The sequence below is a fragment of the Sebastes fasciatus genome, chromosome 7 (assembly GCF_043250625.1).
Source record: "Sebastes fasciatus isolate fSebFas1 chromosome 7, fSebFas1.pri, whole genome shotgun sequence".
In the NCBI taxonomy this organism is placed as follows: domain Eukaryota; kingdom Metazoa; phylum Chordata; class Actinopteri; order Perciformes; family Sebastidae; genus Sebastes; species Sebastes fasciatus.
In genome coordinates this window covers 16,580,307-16,587,636 of record NC_133801.1, presented here as the reverse complement: position 1 = coordinate 16,587,636, position 7,330 = coordinate 16,580,307, and the positions used below count along the sequence as shown (strand labels likewise).

Below are 7,330 nucleotides of genomic sequence, written 5' to 3'. Positions count from 1 at the left end.
ACAAAGTCACGTGTGACCTCGGATGACCCTGGTAAGGTATAAGTTCCGGTGTCATCCACGAGATCAGTCCTATTTCATCTTCTCGCTTGCGCAGTTTAACTACTGTGGTAGCATTAGCTAAAAGCTAAATTACCTATTTGAGCTCGTCGCCGGTAGCCTTGTGACCACCGGTCAGAGTTGCGGAGTTTCGCCCTCCAAAGGCTGCGACGAGCCGCCCATCAAACTGTGTTTGTCCGCCGTTCGGTCCTCCGACGGAGGAGACGGCGGACGCACCTATCCTGGTCATCACCAGCGTGATAAGGACATCTTCCAATGTGTACATCACCCGGTGAGATCGATTTACATTGTTTTCTATAACAATAACGTCTGTGCACAGTTAGCAGAGCGTTAGCTCATGCTAAACTAGTGACAACGTGCTGTCAGTGAGGAAGCGTCCAGCTCTCCTCTCTGCTCTGTGTAGCACTATAACGAACAGCTTACTATAGCTTCTGTGTTTACGGTTAGCAGCGCGCCCTCGCTCAAGCTAACTCGGCGCGACACCAGCAACAGCTAAGTATATTGGTAACATTACTATACGCGTCGTTTACTATAAACTTTACTGCCTTATTAATTAGCAGAGTGCTCTCGCTCAGGCTAATTTCGGCATTGTTTTCACAACGTTGACAGTTACTGTGCTAGTGAAGACAGTGTGCTCGCTCTCCTCTCACTACACAGACGGTTTCCTGCACGTTCTCCCCAGTTAGAATGCTCTCGCTCAGGCTAACTTGGCATTGATTACCATAACGTTACTGTCCTCGCATTAGCAGAATGCTCTCGCTCAGGCTAACTTGGCATTGATTACCATAACGTTACTGTCCTCGCATTAGCAGAATGCTCTCGCTCAGGCTAACCTTGGCATTGATTACCACAACGTTACTGTCCTCGCATTAGCAGAATGCTCTCGCTCAGGCTAATCGGGTAGACTAAGACATTGACAGTTACGGTGCTAGTGAAGACAGTGTGCTCGCTCTCCTCTCACTACACAGACTGTTTCTTGCACGTTCTCCTCAGTTAGCAGAGTGCTCTCGCTCAGGCTAACCTTGGCATTGATTACTACAACGTTACTGTCCTCGCATTAGCGGAGTGCTCTCGCTCAGGCTAATCGGGTAGATTCAGACATTGACAGTTACTGTACTAGTGAAGACAGTGTGCTCACTCTCCTCTCACTACACAGGCTGTTTTTTCTGCACGTTCTCTCCAGTTAGCAGCGCGTTCTCGCTCAGGCTAACTCGGAGTGACACCAGCAACAGTTAAGTATATTGATAACAGTTACTGTACTAGTGAAGACAGTGTGCTCACTCTCCTCTCACTACACAGGCTGTTTTTTCTGCACGTTCTCTCCAGTTAGCAGAGTGCTCTCGCTCAGGCTAAACTGTGGCATCGGAGTCCATAACACTACTGTCCTCGCATGAGCAGAGTGCTCTCGCTCAGGCTAATCGGGTAGAATCAGACATTGACAGTTAATGTGCTAGTGAAGACAGTGTGCTCGCTCTCCTCTCACTACACAGACTGTTTCCTGCACGTTCTCTTCAGTCAGCAGAGTGCTCTCGCTCAGACTGACTTCAGCAGCAACTGACAGGACAGAGTTTCTCCGTGGCTGTCACGATGCTCAACTCTCCAGGCTGCAACACCTGTATGGCTCCTCTTCAAACCTCCTGATGGGTTACGCTTCTGCTTAACGGCTGAGCTAGCCCAGATGAAGTCGCTCCTCCTGGCCCCCCACTCTAGTGCGGGTACGGAGGACGCAGGTACACCAACTCTGCCCATGGCTGAGTCATATTCGGAGGAAGATGCTGTCTCGATGGGAGCCATCATCCGCATGGCCTTGCCTCGCCTGCAGCTGGATATACGGCAGCCAGAATCGGCGCCTGCGAGCGCTTTCTTTAGACGTGCGCCGGCCTCCACCACCTTTACTGTCCCTCCCTCCAAAGAGTATCTTAGGGAGTTACAGGCATGCTGGAGGGATACTAAGGCTTTCTCCCGTCTCCCGTCTGATGGCCGAACCCTGGCAGCCATGCAGGATGCGGCGAAAATTGGCCTTGACCACATGCCAGCTATTGAGCCTGCCATTGCTTCTCTCATAGTCTCCCCTGACGAGGCTCTGAGACCAGAGGCAAGGTGCCCTCGACCCCAATGTCGGGTCACAGACGACCTCCTCTCTAAGCTTATGATACAGCGGCTCGCATGGGCCGCATGGGCAACTCCCTCCCACACCTCATGCTTGCCCTCTCAGCCTCTCTGCAGGAGGCTGCTCCCGACGTTTCTGCCACCAGCCTCAGTGGCGCGTCATTTCAGGCGTTTGCACTGAGGTCGAGGGAACTCGGACGGCTGATGTCCATGCTGGTTCAGACTCGTCGCCAGGTTTGGCTGGCGCAGTCGCCCTTGTCTGAGACATGTCGGAGGACCCTCCGTACTGTTCCAGTAGAACCAGGGCACCTGTTCGGGACAGCTGCCCTACAGGTACTTGAGCGGACTGTCCAAGCTGACCAGACCAGGCAGTTCTCTGGTCTTCAAAGGGGCATGCCCCCCCCCCTGCCAGGCCGAGGGGCTCCATGTCTGCCCCCCGAGGCCACTCCCGGCCACCGGCTCAGCCTAGTGGCCACCACGGACCTCAGCGCTCCACCGAGAGGCAGGTCCGCTACCGTGACAACCCCGCCCACTTGCCCCCCAGGCAACCCTGGGCCGTGGAGCCTAACCGCCGCCCCCCCAGAGCCTTCAGAGGCCGGGGGGCCTGCTACTGAGACCCTAGGGCCGGCTGTCGGTTATTTCTCCCAGCAGCAGCTCAACTGCTGGGCAGCTCACACTTCAGACCCCTGGGTGGTGTCCACCCTAACCCGGGGGTACAAACTTCAATTCCGGCGCCGGCCCCCATCCTCCAGCCGGGTCATAATGAATGCTGAGCACAGCGGACACTCTTCGTGCTGTCACCAGAGGGGAATGGTTCACATCTGTCGACTTGAAGGATGCTTATTTCCATGTTCCCATTGTACCTCACCAGAGGAGGTTTCTTCGTTTTGTTTTCCAAAACCGTCAATTTCAGTTCAGGGTGCTTCCATTTGGACTCTCCCTGTCCCCACGAGTATTCACCAGGTGCGTTGCGGCGGCCCTCTCGCCCCTGCAGTCACGCGGCATGAAGATCCTGCCGTATCTAGACGATTGGCTGATCTGTGCGCCATCCCCGCTTCAGGCGGCCCGGGACACGGCCCTCCTTCTCTCCCACATGGCCCAGCTGGGTCTCAGGGTGAACTTGGAGAAGACCTCTCTGAACCCCTCCCAGAGCATAACCTTATTGGTATGGCTCTGGACACAGTCACTATGAGGGCTTGTCCGTCACTTCAGCGTGTGGACGACATCCTCCACCACCTTCACATCTTCCAAAGGGGCAGGTCGTTGCCCCACATTCTGTTTCTTCGCCTGCCGGGCAAACTGGCAGCTGCCTCAGCTGTCGTTCCCTTGGGCTTGCTTTCACTGCGCCCTCTGCAGAGATGGCTGAACGGCCTCCACCTGGACGCCAAGCGGCACAGGCACAAGAAGATAAAGGTGTCTCAACAGTGCTTCTCGCTCTATCCCCAGGGAGGGAGAGAGCGTACTTGGAAAAGGGCGTGCCCATGGGCTCCGTCCATCCCGCAGAGAGACCGTCACAACAGATGCCTGCCTCTCTGGGTGGGGTGCAGTGTGGCAGAACAAGACTGCTCGGGGACAGTGGTCTGCTCTGGACCGCACAGAGCATGTCAATGTGCTGGAGCTACGTGCAGTGCACCTAGCGCTCAAGCACTTCCTGCCATACCTGAGAGGGAAACATGTGCTCGTCCGGTCGGACAACACCTCAGCCTACAGGCAATATATTTACCAAGGGAACGGAACCTTGTCGCAGATTTCCTCTCCCGTCACAAACCCCCGCCGGGGGAGGGGCGCCTTCACCCACAGGTGGTGCACAAAATATGGAGTCTCTTCGGCAGAGCAGAGGTGGATCTCTTTGCCTCAGAGATGTCAACCCACTGCCTCCTCTGGTTCTCCTTGAGGGAGAAGACCAGCCCTCTAGGTCAAGATACTCTGGCTCACATGTGGCCAGAGAGTCTCCTCTATGCCTTCCCACCGTTCCCTCTGATCCTACCAACGCTTCTCAGAGTGTTTCAGCAGGGCCACAGACTTCTCCTGGTGGCCCCCTTCTGGCCAGCAAGGATATGGTTCTCACTGCTGCACAGACTCTGCTGCGGGACGCCCTGGCGCCTCCCCAGCAGGACAGACCTCTTATCTCAGCTGGGGGGTCAGATCTGGCATCCCGACCCCAGCCGCCTTCAGCTGTGGGTTTGGCCGCTGGAGGGCCCGACCCAATGCTGACTGATTGCATAGACAGAAAGACTATTCTGAATGCCAGAGCACCATCTACCCACCTGCAGTACGAGAACAGGTGGAAGTTGTTCTCTGAATGGTGTACAGTTCAGAAAGAGGACCCAGTATATTGCTCGGTGCCTACAATTCTGAAGTTTCGGCAGTCCCTCCTGGAAGGTAGCCGGTCTCCATCTACACTCAAGGTGTATGTGGCTGCTATTTCATCGCAGCACGATAGGGTCGATAATAACACTGTGGGGAGCAACAGGCTTGTGTCTCTCTTCTTAAAAGGGGCTCTGCGGCTGCGTCCCCCGAGCACTCCGAGGGCTCCCGCATGGGACCTGCCCCCGGTGCCGGACGCTCTATGCTTGCCTCCCTTTGAACCCTTAGTACAGGCAGAGCTGAGGTGGCTGTCGGCCAAAACTTCATTTCTCCTTGCCATCACTTCTGCAAAGCGTGTAGGCGAGCTACATGCCTTGTCAGTGAACAATTCACGTCTGAGGTGGAACTCAGATGGCTCAGGTGTCACTTTGTGGCCAAATACAGCGTTCCTCCCTAAGGTGCTGTCACGATCACATCACAATCAGCCTATTCGGCTTGCCCAGTTTCAACCCCCTAAAGGAGATGGGGAGGAGAGGGCAAGGCTGTTATGCCCAGTGCGGGCCCTTAGAGCCTATGTAGAAGCCACCGCATGCATACGGCGGTCAGAGCAACTCTTTATCTGTTACGGCGGTCCCAAGAAGGGCTGTGCGCTCTCAAAGCAGCGCCTGTCCCACTGGATCGTGGAAGTGATTTCCCACGCATACAAGGTGAATGACCATTCTCCTCCATCCACAGTAAGGTGCCACTCTACCAGGAGTGTTTCCACATCATGGGCAACCCTGAGAGGGGTCCCCTTGGAGGACATATGTGCCGCGGCCTCAGGGACGTCACCGAGCACATTCTCCAGATACTATAGAGTCAATGTGGCCACCCCCCATCCACTGGGCGTGGTCCTTCAGCCGAGTTCCTCTGCTTCATCTTTATGGGGTATGTACTCGAGGATTCCTCGTGACTCTGTTGTTATAAGTCATCCAGTGTTGAAGCACTGCCTCTGGCGGTCAGTAAGGATGAAATAGAACGATAGTTACGAATGTAACTACGGTTCTATGAATCCTGGATGACCGCCAGAGTTCTTAGTCACTCAGAATCTCGTGATCCCGCGAGAAGATTCTGTAGGACTGATCTCGTGGATGACACCGGAACTTATACCTTACCAGGGTCATCCGAGGTCACACGTGACTTTGTTGATATTAATACTCGACCTGCGCATGCGCGAGACGAAGATATTCAGTGTTGAAGCACTGCCTCTAGCGGTCATCCAGGATTCATAGAACCGTAGTTACATTCGTAACTATCGTTTTAAGTAGTCGACTGGTCGAATAATCGCGTGAGATATTTTTTTTCATCCAACAACAATGATCAATCCTCATCAAAAAGGTCTCAAACACAACCAGCATAGGGTTAACTAATGTAGGCTGGACCCATCTAGGCTCTGAGAGGCTGTTTACAAATGACCCGTGATCTGATTGGACTAAACCTAGCAAGCTTTTCTGAGCTGGAGATACTGTTTGAACGATTAGTCTACAACTATGCACAGTGGCGACTAGTGGATTTTATTAGGTCTGTGCAATTAATAACATTTTTGATTTCAATTTCAATTACGAATTTGTCACCAAGCAACTATGAAAACAAGACAATCCACATAAAACGGTTATTGTGCCGCATTCCGTTTTGTAATGACGCTCTGGATTTGTTGTGTTATAAATCCAGCGCACCCCTTTCTTTTACAGCGCTGCACTTTCGCCTCACTTGACAGGTCAAGGACGGCTGCTCGGTGTGGGAGGATCCCCTCGTGGAAACTCTCCTCGGCACTGGCTGGCCCCTGCTAAGCATATTTCCTCCGTAGTAGTGCACCGTAACCGGCTCTAAGTCGGCTTGGACAGGCCCGGGCTGATATTGGAGCTTTACAGCAACCCTTGTCTACCGGGGCGGACTGTCCAAACAACCAATGTGTTTATGAATAAATTGTTTACTAGGGCACAAAGTTCTTCATAGATCTAGCCTCTTAATTTTACTCTCAAAGTGCACCAGATTGATGTATTTCACTTTAAAATGTATGATACAAAATGTTCTTTTCTAAATGCATGATGTTTCCAAAGTCAACGAGTAATCGTGTAAAATAACTGATCTCAATATTGACCAAAATAATCGTGATTATGATCTTTGCCATAATCGAGCAGCCCTAGTTTAGTCTACTATTCTGTGAAACCCCTAACACACACACACACACACACACACACACACACACACACACACACACACGTACTACAGACAGCCGCTGCCTACAGAGACAAACAAACACACACAGAAATGCACACATGCGAACTTGCTGTAATACTCACTCACACTGCCAAATACCCACACACTTAGAATGTTTAATGCCAGTGAACAACTTTCTAAACTTTCTTTTTATTCATAAATGGAATTTCAAATCACTGCCCTAATTTCTCTTCCCTCTTCTTCCCTTTTCTGGCTCACTCGCTCGTGTCTCTTCTCACACTCGCAGTTGAAATGGAGATTGTGTTTTCGCTGCAATGCAGAGCAGACCTCCTTAAAATTGGCTCCCTTAATAATTCAGCATTTGAATAAAGCTGGAAATCCGAATGTCACTGTGTGTGATTGTGTGTATAAGTAAGAGTGAAAGACAGCTTGTGAAAAGAGAGACCATATTTTTAAACCCCCAAACCGAGACACTTAAATGTACCGCACGTTCATGCATGCGCACGTTCATGCACACGCGTCCACGCGCTAATATGCACGCACCATAGGCGTTTCCATCAGGATGGCTAACTTGGCACAACTGTGGCACATTTGAGCAAGGAGTGGGATCAGAAAGAAGGTATTATTATAGGTGGAT

General features: G+C 52.2%; 1 long non-coding RNA gene across 1 annotated transcript; it reads left to right on the top strand.

Moving 5' to 3' along the window:
- Positions 1-433: 433 nt before the first annotated feature.
- On the top strand, positions 434-2,830 carry LOC141770747 (uncharacterized). The gene is made up of 3 exons (XR_012594620.1): positions 434-647; positions 1,357-1,954; positions 2,389-2,830. It is a non-coding gene; the product is annotated as an uncharacterized LOC141770747 (long non-coding RNA).
- Positions 2,831-7,330: the final 4,500 nt, after the last annotated feature.